Source organism: Quercus robur, chromosome 2 (genome assembly GCF_932294415.1).
Source record: "Quercus robur chromosome 2, dhQueRobu3.1, whole genome shotgun sequence".
Lineage (NCBI taxonomy): Eukaryota > Viridiplantae > Streptophyta > Magnoliopsida > Fagales > Fagaceae > Quercus > Quercus robur.
The window spans coordinates 6,656,425-6,669,953 of NC_065535.1; positions in this window are offsets into that span (position 1 = coordinate 6,656,425).

A 13,529-nucleotide genomic window follows, 5' to 3' on the forward strand; every position below is an offset into this window, starting at 1 on the left:
ACTTGTGTAATTACCAAACCAAGATCAGGGGCTGCCGAGACGTGGTCTAAATCTGAATCAGAGTCCGAGAGCTCTACTGGCCTGGCCGACACCTCTCCCTTCTCGGCGAAATGGAATTGGTCTATCTGATCTTCCAAAGACGAGTGCAAGGAACCGGCTTCTTCCCCTGGGACAACTGCTGCGGGAAGAGCACGCTGAGTAGGCAGCTGGACGGGAGGTAAATCTCTCGAAGCGAGAAATCCTGGTATAGAGACGTCGATTCATGCTAATCACGGACTGCCAGCCCTGATTGCTTGACCGGCGTCCACTAGAGCATGTGAAAGGGGCTCGTAGTCCAAGATCAGAGGTGCAGCCCGCAATTGCCCATCTGCACTCATGTAAATTTCAGACCTTAGAAGGAAATTGAATGCTGGGACGTTGACCAAACTTAGTCGAGGAGTCATATGCGCCTTGTCTGCAAAGCCCAAAGAAAGGGTTACGTTAGTCCAATGAGGCAAACAAGCGAAATCAAAATTGAAACGAAGAAAAAGAAAGATCAAAACTAAGATCCCTTCCAAGGGATCTAACTCTATGGTGCCCCACTTGGTTTTCCTACCCTAACCGAGCAGTGAATACCGTCGTGCCATGGTCCGGAGACGATCAAAAGGTCGTCCTTCAATCCTTTGTTGGACTTGGGAAGACAGGATATCAACCTCACCTCATCGGACCTGGACTTTAAGTAATATGAGTCGCTGAGGCTATGGCATTCATATAGATGAACCACGTCATGCCATGAAAGGCCGAGGTTCATCTGATCGTTCAAGACGTCTGTGCACCCTAGAATCTGGAACATATTCGCGACACATTGGTGAGGGGCCAACCTATGATCACGCAAATAATCCCTAGTTATCCTTCCCATAGGGATGGTCATTCCTCCTTCCACAAAGGCCATCACTGGAATGGCAACCTGCCCCGTCCTTCTCTTGATTAAGACTTCCTCCAAAGAACAATACTCTAGACCTACTTTTGGCGGGATACGGTACTTAGCCCTGAAGCCTTCCATACCGGCCGGGGAATCTACCATTTTCTCAAGCTTACCCATCCCCCTAATCCTAGGTGACGCGAAGACGATTTACTTAAGGAAAAACACCGGGAAAGACTACGGAAAGGAAATGGGCACTTACGGGTGAGGAAATCGCTGGGAATCTTTAAGGGAATGTCTATGGAGGTTTGAACGCTTTGAAAGGGAAGGTGTTGGAGTGCTCTGAGTGCTCGAGTGCTTTTCCAAAAAATGGGAGGAAGTTCCTTTGAAAATCTTATATATCCGGGAGAAACTGAATGGACTTACTCCCGCCTAGAGAAATGGAGAAGATATCAGCCGTTGATCTGGCGCCCCACCGTTGGATCGAAAGGACACGAAGCCGCTAAGCGCAATAATTAGCGCCTCGTGGATTGCAAAATGCCTTTAACAGTAATGAGGCACGTGGGGAACATGCCTCCTCACGAGTGAAGCGGGAACCCACAATAAATGACCCTGTGAGTGTCAAAATCCTGCCTTTTCTCCTCGGCTAAGAGAGAAAGAACCGGAATTTTGAGGGGCTATTATAAAGGTAAAATTCCCAAGTCAAACAATGGGCCTTGGGCCCTATACAGAGTCCAACTACGACCAAAGGGAGAAATGGGTCGCCAAAACAAATGCTAGCCCAACCCTAATAAGTCCAAACTTATTTAAAGGAGACGTCCGAGGAGGAGTGTCTCCTCGGACGCGCCAAATACAAGCCCAACGTGCACCCTATTCATAATAAGGAGTCATTCCAAACAAATATTGGTAATAAGGATAAGTCCCAAAAAGCAGGAAGGAGGAAGAAAAGATAAGACGTCCAGGGGGCAGCCACAACTGCCGCATTAAATGCAGGAAAGCTACTTTCCCAGCCACATTAATGTAGAGAAGACAGGCGAACAGCGTTACATTGGCCAATGCAACTCACAAAAAGATAAGGTGGATGTCCGATGGGACAGACACTCAAGTGAGGATCCAGATGGTTAACAAGTGTAAGGTTCTTATCAATCTAAGGAGGCTATATAAGAGAAGGAAATCCTCCTGAAAAAGGGATCGGAAAATTTAGAGGAAAAAAAAAAGAGAGAGAGATTAAAGAATTCTGTAGTCTTTAATCAGAGCAAGAGGTGCACTCATACGTCTCCTCGGACCGGTATCCTGTGGACATAAATGAAATATTCTCACGTTCAAACTGTTGCATGGCATACAAATAATTAACGTTCACTTCGTCCAGCCCTAGTTCTATAACCCGCTCTCTATGAATTTATTGTCTAGAATCTTTTGGGTCAGAACCACTTACTTGCTGGGCCTGGGTCCCAAAAACCGCCCCTACAAAGGGCAAATCAAAATGATTTAAAGGTTTTCATTATTCAATAGTGACTCATTTATGGTAGCGTCCTCATCTTGCCAACCCCATAATTTGGATCTAAATCCTATCCCCATTTTATTGATTAAATATTCGAGTGGATATGGATTGTTTAACAATTTTAAAATCATAGTTTTTTATTTTTTTGAGAATTGTAGGATGTTTTATTGATTAAATATCCGATTTGATTGATCAAAAAATTATAGGGCCTTAAGATTGTATGATTTAGATTAGGATCTAACAACTATGTGCAGTGATCATTTAAAATATTTATTGTCGGTGCAAAACAATGACCAAAGAAATATTGCACGCAAGATTAAATATTTTTGTCTTATTTTGTTTAATATATCAATACCTAATCATATTCAAGACCCAAGTATATTATATGCAGTGGCGGAGGCAGAATTTTAGTCTAGAGGGGGCAAAATTAAAAGATGATATTAAAAGTAAAATTAATCTAAAAAATATTAACCAACAATAATAACAAAATAAATAAACAGTTGTAAGCAAATATGAATATATTTCATATTATTAAAATAAATAAACAAAAATAACCAATTCATAGCTACTAAAAAATTTATAAACTGATGGAGTAAGAATGTGATTAGTGTTACTTAAAAAATATAATGAATAAATGTTAGAAATTATTTTTTGTGATTGGTGACATGCCAATTTGTAAGATATAAGTAGTAAAATTTGTAATATCTCTAACATCTTTCAAGAATAAAATGCTGTAAAAAGTATCATAAATATTAAAAATGGTGTAAATAATGATATAAAATAAAATATAAAAAATAGTGAAATAGGTGCAAGTTGCAGTAGGACAAGACAAAAACAATGGTTTGGTGACTTTCAACAAAGTTGAAGTCCTTTTTTTCAATTTTTTTTCCTCCATGTCAGAATGTAACTACTTTATATTACTATTACTAAAAATTTTTAGAAGTCAGGGGGCACCTGCCCCCCCTCGCCCCCCTCTGGCTCCGCCAGTGATTATATGAATCCTATTATTAACAAAAAATAAAAAAGAGAGTATATTATATGAATCTGGTCTAAATTGACTATATCTAATATTATTTAGAATACATGTAAAGTGAGAGACGTTTTTTTTTCTCCTCTCCGTAGGAGTCTTTTTTCTCATCTAGGGTGAGACTTTCTTTCCGCCGCCACCTTTCGTCTAAACCTAAACCCATCTCCGATCTCTACCACCCCCACCCTCCACGATCTTCTTTCCTTACTCTTCCCTTTCAACACGATGGACTATGACGTTATCGCCAAACTCCAACGAATATCTTTGACGGAGACTGAAGGCAGAACAATCACGGTGAACCCCAGGCAGCGAACCAAAACCTTAGACGACTATTCCCTTAGCCTCATTGGCCGCTTCCTCACTGACAAAGATCTCAATCATAGAGCCGCAAAAACGCTTCTGCGTTCTGTCTGGAAGCTCGGTACAGACCTCCGGATAGTCGATGTGGGAGAGGGCCTATACTTGTTCCGTTTTAAACTTGAGAGCCAACTACAGTGGGTCCTTGACAACGGCCCATGGAGCTTTGATAACTACCTCTTGGTACTTCGGCGGTGGCAGAAGGGTATGACAGCCCATGCAGTGGAGTTTACACATGCAACGTTCTGGGTGCAGGTATGGGGTCTGCCGTTCGACCTCATGACTGAGGATGTAGCGAGAGACATTGGTTCAGAACTGGGCTCGATTACTAAGGTCGACAACAAACCTTTTGACTCAGATCAAGCACGCTTTCTGCGCATCAGAGTGGACCTCCCGTTGGACCAACCACTTAGACGAGGAAGCCCGATTGTGAACCCGGAAGGTGATAGTTTCGTGGTTGCGTTCAAATACGAGAGGTTGGTGGGCCTTTGTTTTACTTGTGGTTGTCTGGGCCATGAGATGAAACAGTGTACTGTTCATCAACCAACTGGTAAGCAGGAGCGCCCATATGGGTACTGGATGAAGGCGGGCGGGAAGCGATGGGGAGACCGGTCAGAAGAGACCCCGGCTAGTCCGCCACCGCACCATGAGGAGCCAGGGACAGAGTCGGCGCCGAATGAAAAGCCATCGCAACCACCAAGCCACCTAGCCGAGTGGTCACCTAGGGCCCCACCATTGACCATGGCTCCTGTACACTCTGACAAAGAACACGTCCCGACCTCTACGACTGACCTTATTGACCCCACTACCCAAGACGAATTTCCCGAGGATATCAATGTAAACCCAGTGGCAACTCCCTTATGCTCTCAGGTCCAAACTTTGGAACCACCCATGCCATGCAAAACTATTGCACCATCCTTGGACATTGACCACCTACGTAAAACCCATATGAATACTCCATCCCCACAATATCCCTGTACAAACCCTGTTCAACCTTCTTGGAAAAGAATAGTACGAACCCCGACACAGTCTATGGTGGTGGACGAAGGTGGCTCTGTGCACATTGGTTCGAAACGTGGACATTACCTGAATGGGGACACTGATTTGGCTGATCTGGGATGTGGAAAAAGACCAAGAATTTCGAGTACTCATGATTCTTTAACTGCGACAACGGCGGAGGCTGCTATCCAGCCCCGCCGAGCACAATGATTGTCCTAAGTTGGAACTGCCGGGGGCTTGGGAACCGCCGTGCAGTTCAAGTACTCGCTGACCTAGTGAGAAAACAAGGACCCAAAATTTTGTTTCTCATGGAAACAAAATTAACTAAAACTGAAATGGAACCCATACAAAGAGAGCTGCACTTTCATTCCATGACCATAGTACCTAGTAGAGGAAGGAGTGGAGGGCTTGCACTCATGTGGAAGGATGATGTCTTGCTTAACACCCAAACTGTATCCCCTAATCATATTGATGCCTATGTTTCTTATCCTGTGCAGGTGCAGTGGAGGTTGACGGGGATTTACGGCCACCCCGAGGACCATCGGAAAAGTGAAACTTGGTATCTTATGCGTCACCTGCACAGCTACACGTCCCTACCATGGCTATGCATTGGTGACTTTAATGAGATATTGTCCTCGGATGAAAAGAATGGTCGAATACCTAAGCCGTTGGGACTGATGCAAGCCTTCAGGAGCACACTTCTCCATTGCGGGCTAGTTGACTTGGGTTACAGTGGGAGGATCTTCACGTGGCGAAATGGGAGGCAGGAGATGGAGTTTGTGGAGGAGCGGTTGGACAGAGCTTGTGCGAATAATGCATGGTCGGAACTCTTCCCTAGAGCAAGCGTGGTACATCTTAATGTCGCATACTCAGACCATGACCCCATCCAACTGAATATTGACAACTCAAGCCCACAAATTGTTCGTCGGAAACGTTTACAACGTTTTGAGGAGAAGTGGGTGGCTCATACGGAATGTGAAGACAGAATTAGAACTTCTTGGGCTAAGGAGGTACTGCCAGGAAGTCCGATGTTTCGCTTATTCGAAAAAATAAAGAGATGCCGCCTGGACCTTCTTAGCTGGAGCCGGGTCACTTTCGGGGATACTAGAACCAAGTTGAATCAAAAGCAGAGGGAGTTAGATGAGCTTACAAGTGGGGACTTCTCATCAAATTTGGGCAGGATTACAGAGGTCAAAAAATCCATCACCGAGCTTTTACATCATGAGGAGGTCTTCTGGAAACAGCGGTCTAGATCTGTATGGCTTCCTGCTGGGGATAAGAACACAAAGTTCTTTCACCAGCGTGCAAGTCATAGACGACGCCTAAATCATATCAACGGTTTGCATGATGGGCAGGGAGTTTGGCAAACAGATGAGGGTAGGGTGGCCTTTATAGCTGAGGAGTATTACAGAGAATTGTTTACCTCCAATAATCCGATGCACATGGATGAGGTGTTAGACTCTATAGACCGGGTTGTCACAGACGGCATGAATGAAACTTTAGTGCATCCGTACACTGAGGATGAGGTTCGTACAGCATTGTTCCAGATGCACCCCTCAAAAGCCCCGGGACCGAATGGTATGTCTCCTTTTTTCTTTCAAAAGTACTGGCATATTGTAGGGCAAGATGTTACCTCTGCTGTGCTCTCGGTTTTACATTCAGGGAGATGCCTCCGTAAAATGAACTTTACTCACATTGTGCTTGTCCCAAAAGTAAATGACCCCCAGCATATTACTGAATTCCGTCCGATCAGCTTGAGTAATGTGGTCTCTAGAATTGTATCTAAGGTGTTAGCAAACAGGTTGAAAACTATCCTCCCTAATGTCATCTCGGATTCACAAAGTGCATTTGTACCAGGTAGGCTTATTACTGATAATACGACAGTGGCATTTGAGATGTTGCATCGAATGCGAAATAGGAGGCGCGGACGTACTGGGCACATGGCTGTCAAGCTGGATATCAGTAAAGCATATGATCGAGTGGAATGGGCTTTCCTTAGAAGGATAATGCTCAAGTTGGGGTTATCTGTGCAGTGGGTAGATTTGGCCATGGAAACTATTTGCACAGCCTCTTACTCCATTCTTATAAATGGAGAGCCAAAAGGTTTCCTCACCCCAACCCGAGGGATAAGGCAAGGGGACCCCCTATCCCTCTATTTATTCTTATTATGTGCTGAGGGTCTTTCATCTTTGCTTAGAAAAGCCACAGAAAGCAACCAGATCCATGGGTTAATGTCATGTCGTGGGGGTGTAAAGATATCTCATCTTCTCTTTGCTGATGATACTTTGCTCTTCTGTGAGGCTCGCACTAGGGAGTGTCAAAACCTTTTAACCATATTGGCACAATATGAAGCTGCTTCTGGCCAAGCTATCAATAGGCAAAAAACAACTCTCTTTTTTAGCCGGAACACTGCACCTGAGGTTAAGCAAGAGATCCAAGCCTTACTTGGTGCACAAGTGATGAATGACTGTGAGATATATTTGGGGCTGCCAATGGTAGGGGGACAATCCAAGGTGTCTACTTTCAGGGGGTTGTTGGAACGTATAACGAATAAGGTGATGGGGTGGAAGGAGAAACATATTTCAAAAGCTGGAAGAGAGGTATTGATCAAGACCGTGGCACAGGCTATTCCGACTTATTCTATGAGTCTTTTCAAAATTCCCAAGGCCATTTGTGATGGTATAAATTCTGTCTTGGCTAAATATTGGTGGGGTCAATCTCGTAATGAGAGGAAAATTCATTGGATTAACTGGAATAAGCTTTGTTCCCCCAAGAATAAAGGTGGTATTGGATTCCGGGATATTCATGCTTTCAACCTGGCTATGCTTGCCAAACAAGCTTGGAGCCTTATTCAGGGGTCCCACTCTTTGTTTTATAGGGTGTATAAAGCTCGATACTTTCCTTCCTGCTCATTTATGGATGCTGAATTGGGTAGTAACCCCTCCTTTGTTTGGCGCAGCCTCCTTCAAGCAAGAGAGCTCATCACTGCGGGTTCTGCCTGGAAGATTGGTGATGGCGAAACTGTTGGCATAGAGAGTCATAAATGGCTCCCACGGCCTCCTAGTTTCAAGCCTGGAGCGGACCGATCACTTAAGGTTAGTCATCTGTTTGATGCTGATACCAGACAGTGGAATAGACCGTTGATTCAGTCACTGTTCCATGCTTCCACAAGGGATGATATCCTACGGATTAAGCTAGGGGATGCACGAACACGAGATAAGCTTCAATGGATTGAGACAAAGAGTCGAACATTCTCGGTCAAATCCGCCTACCATGTTGCACTTCGTCTTTCCAATGCAACCATTGGGGAGCATTCTCTTGCTAACCAGGATAAGGGATTGTGGAACAAGGTTTGGTCCCTTAATACTCCCCCGAAAGTTCGGAACTTCATTTGGCGTGCTTGCTCTGATATCCTGCCTACTAGGGTCAATCTTCAACGGCGGAAAGTACAAGTTGACCCCAAATGTGCCTTCTGTGGTCAACAGGATGAAACAACATGCCATGTCCTGTGGGAGTGTCCGTTTGCTCAGTGCACTTGGTCCCATGTCCGAGGCAAAATTCAGAAGTCCAACTCCGTAGCTTCATGTTTTCACCTACTGACTAGGCAGATGATGGGTAGACTTCCAAAGAAAGAGCTGGAAGCGTGGGCTATGATTTCCTGGTTCCTGTGGAATGCTCGCAATAAGGTCCACTTTGAGCAAGTTCGGCCTCACCTGCTGGGATCCACCGGGGAGCGATTGCTTTCCTTGAGGAGTATCAACGGCACATGGCAGCTCTCCGTCCTGTGTAGTAGTAATCGTACACACATCTTGCTTTGGATCCTTTCATGTTTTGTTTTTTCTTTTTCTTTTTCTGAGCCCAGTAGCTATCATAGCCTCTGCGTAGGCTTTTTGCTTCTGTCACTCTTCTTACTAAGTAGTTTTGTAATTTTTTTGATTACTTAATAAAATTTTATCGCCTTTGGTCAAAAAAAAAAAAAAAAAAAAGAATACATGTAAAGTAATTCTAATCTTATTTAGAGTGCAAATAAAATAATTATAATTCTACTTGTAATGCAAGTAATGCAATTATTACAATTGATTGGTTTAAGATTTATAAATACTCTTTAAAGGTCTCAATGTAATTCATAAAATAGGCATTATGGATTTCCATGTGGATGTAGCCTATAGGCCATTAAGGTTGAATATGTGAATTCATTGCGTCTACTCCCTCTCTCTTTTTGCCTTCCTAATATTTTCCATAATTTTTCATTAAAACGCTCTCTCTCTCTCTCTCTCTCTCTCTCTCTCTCTCTCTCTCTCTCTCCTTTTTTATTTGCTAAATAATTCTTATCATTAATGAAACAAAAGAAACTATAAAGGATGGGAGGAAATTTCGAACTCCTCTCTCCTTCTCTTTCCCCACACACACACACACACACACATATATATATATATATATATAAGTGCTTGTAAGGTATAGGGAGTAAGTATTGGAGTTCAAGTCTCTAAGAAAAAGTTTCATACACATATACTCTTAGATTAGATTATAGTAAAATTTTTATCTTGTCTATTTTTATTTTTATTTTTTTTTGAAAAAGCCCATCTAACAATATTATGGGCCACAAAAATTCAAGGCCCTATTTGGTACATGATCTTAAACATATATTTTCAGTTTTTAAATAACATTATACCTATTTTTACACACTTTTCTACCCACACATATTTTCAAAAATAAACTAAAAACTGTGGTCTACTGCCCGCTGAAGCATTAATCTTGGATCTCCTTGACAACTACATTGAACAAACTCTGATCTGATTGGGCTCTGCTTTTCACGCTCTCAATCAATATATTGAAAAGTGTGCAGTGATTTTCACATGGCCCATGTTTCGTAGTCCATACATACATCTTTTTAAGCGGCGGACTTCGAATGTAACTCTAGGGTCATGTACTTCTAGCCCAATTTTTTTTCTTTTCGGGCTTCATCAAGGATTGTTATTTTAGGCCCAACTAGCATTTAGCAGACCGGGTCTGGCACTGGTTAGGGTCATCCTTTCTCTTTTGTTTTCTCTTTTTTTTTTTCAAAATTTAATTTAATTTAATTAGATTATTATTTAAAAAAAAAAGATGCTGCTATCTTAAAAAAAAAAAAAAAAAAAAAAACCAATTAGAAATGCTACATAAATACTTATACATACCCGTCTCTTCTCTTGAGGCTAGAATCTAAGCTCCTGCGTTTTCTTATATACTTAAGGTATGGGGAGGTACTATCCAACTCAACTCTTGTTATGAGTAAAAGAGAAAATATTTTCCAAACTAGTAAAAGTTATTACTTCCAAATCCAAATACCCCTAATAGTAAAGTATTTAATATCCCAAGATGTGAAAAGAGAGAGAGATATGAAATTGATCGGACATTAGAAAAGATTGTTTATTATTGTTCATTTTAAAAATTATTTAAGATATTATAAATTTTATTACATAACATCTACAAATTAACATAATATTTACTAACTGACGTGACAGTAAATATAATCTATAGGTTTATTTTATAAAATAAAAAAACCAATGCTACAATCATAACAATTTTCACAACAATTGAATTAACAAGTTCTTATTTAAACCTACTACTTATATTATTTTTTTACCTACTAATAAAAATTTGCTACCAAGTAGTCGTCCAATTGAATATGCAGACTTATTGTTTTTATAAATGGTGCACATAAGTTTGTAAATATAAAATTGTAAGATCCGTAGCATCACTGTTGCCTTTTCTTCTTCCAATAACTTGCTTCCAGAAGAAACTAATTTTATATTTTCTGATGAATAAGAAAGGTTTCATTCAATCATAGGTAGGTTACAAACTACAAAGTTTATCAAAAAAAGTTTGACAGCATAATACAAGCTCAAGCAACTAGAAGATGCGAACCAGAAACCTACAACTACAACAACACCATAGTACAACACAAACACAAGCATCTAAAAAGCTACAAGCCAGAATTTAAAACAACAATAGCACCATTCATATTGTCAGCATCAAAAACAAAGAACAAGGAATTCTCTAAATGATGCATAACATTCTATTTTGATTGGTGCTTCCAAATTCTCCTATCATAAGAGCACTCCACATATCATTATTTAGTATTCTAAATATATTTTTCAAAGCCAACCCACAAATAAAAGCATGCTTGGAAATATATATATATATATATATATATATATATGCTTATCATTTCACACCATATAAGCTTCCATCAAGTCACTGTTGGCATCTTCTCTAGAATTCCTTCCAAACCAACAATACAATTATTAAGTACTTCTCAATTATCATTGCACAAGGGCGCCACACAACTTCATCTTCAGCTTTTATATATAAATGTATATCTCATGTAATCTGCTATAAATTGGTACCAATTGCTCTGACCTTGCAGCAGGGGGCCATATTTAATTATCATTTCTTTTGACTATAGACTCAGAGCATGGCTGACATAGAATTGGCAGCAATGCCAATAATATACAATACCCTATGCCCAGACTTTTAATGAAGAGGGCCCTGCAGATTCCAATTAAAGTGCCACAATTATATTGAATCACTTTCCTGGGTTGCGGCTTATCCTACTCTGTGCTTAAAGACAGCTTTTGGTTTAAGAGAGTTTTTTTTTTTTTTAATTGATTTATTTAGTTTAAAAATAAATTAGATAAACATACATGTATGGCTAAAATAAGTGAAGTTTTAAAAAATTATATGCAAGTCAAATAAACTAAAAAAAAGTAATTGACAAATATGTTAAAATATTGTTCCCCACCTTGCATAAAGATGTTAATTTTTTAGTAGGCCTTGGAAAATCAGTATCCACCAAGAATTAGGATTTCTATATAATTTTAACAGAAAATCTTATTACACACTTTCTATTGCACATTCTATACACACTGCCTTTTGAAATTATGTTCTAGAAATATGATTTTAGTCATGTGACAATGTATGTACAGTGAGTGTGCGACAATCATTACTCAAATTCTAAGATTTTTGTTCACAAGAAAGCTGTCTAATAAGGTAAAGATGCATCGAGAGACACATGGTCTGGTGGTTAATATTTAATAACCCTACAAGAAGCTCAAGAGGAAAAAGGTACATGGCAATTGATTTTAAGTTCATGGCACACACTCATCATGTTCATTATGGTCTGCCAGTATATATGTTCCCATTATCTTAAAGAACAATAATAACTAAAATATCTAGAAAGAAAGTTATTCAATATTAGTAAGTATCAATGCCAATCATGAAGCCGTATGAGATTCTTTTCACATTTTTTATACGCCCTAAAGTACTCTAACAAACAAGTACAGAAGCAAAAAGAGAGCTAGATTCAGGTAATCGGAGCCTGAATTAGTAGGCAAGTAGCAGAACCCATTTGCTTTTTGCTAATGTCTTGTAGAAAAGGACCTTATTATATATGTAATGTAATATAATCCAAATGCAAAGCTAAGAAGATTATATGCACCGTCCTGCCCATTCTGTCTTTACTTTTGAGATTATACATGAAAGAAAATATCAGGTGCAAAAAGTGAGAAAACCCAATTGCTAATTGCTATACAACTTATCCGAGCTCTAATCACTCAAATCATGAAGTATCGTGTGCTGTCGTGATTAGGCAACTCGTGATTAGGCATTTTTTTAAAAACTTGTTAGAAATGGCTTAAACTTATCATGTACTAATCCATATCAATCATTGCTTGACAAGATAGAGGTTTTCTCTCAAAGTGTTTTTGGTCTTTGTCATTCATAGTTTGACAATTGACAATCAATATAAAGGTCAAATTCTTTCCAAAGCTGTGCTTTAATATGGAAATCCAGTGGCATTTTGGGTCACACATGATGGAAGTGGTAAAAAGTGAAGTGGGATTGACGTTCCCATCACAGGGACAATAATTCTAAGGCAAACGACAAATGCAGCTTATATTGGAGAATCATTTTAGATCACTCTTGTCAGTTGAAGGCTTTGAAGCTCCTTTTTCTATTGCTTAAAATAATTTCAAAGCTATGGGTGAGCGTTCATCATCCTGAATTATCACAAGAGTCCTCAATTTTCTAAACCAAAAGAATTAGTTTCATTCATTCAAATTCTATAACAACAACAATCATGCCTTGATTTCAAATAATCAAGATCGGTCACATGTATTTTTTTTCACCATTCTATATTATCCGAAGTCATTCTCTCTATTAATGTTATTCAATGATTTCAATCAAATTCTACCAACTCATAAATCTAGGAGTTTAGGGACCCCTCCTTGATCAGTCAATTAATTTGATCTTTCTCATTGTGTTTTACAGTTTTAGTTATAAGATGACCTGCATTTAGGATTGACACTTCATGTTGATTCAATGTAAAATGAACTCTTTTGATTAACATAAATATGAAACTCATCTACATGCTATGAGTAGGGCTTTTTATTATTATTAAACATTACATGGGCATTGTTGATATGGTGCCTCAGACAGATCGGGCCATTTCAGAAGATGGTCTAAATAAAAACGATCCCCAAAGCTTTTTATTGGACTAGATAATGATCAATAAACAAGCCAACATGTCATCACTTCATAGGAACAGCATCTGTCTCATATCATTTTGTTCCCAATGTAATCTTACCATTTTCTTTCATTTGTAACTGTCTTGTACAGTTTAACAATATCAAAGTATTTGATGCCATACCTATCTAATCTTAACAGTTTATCTATTATTACAAAATATAAGTTAATTCTATGTT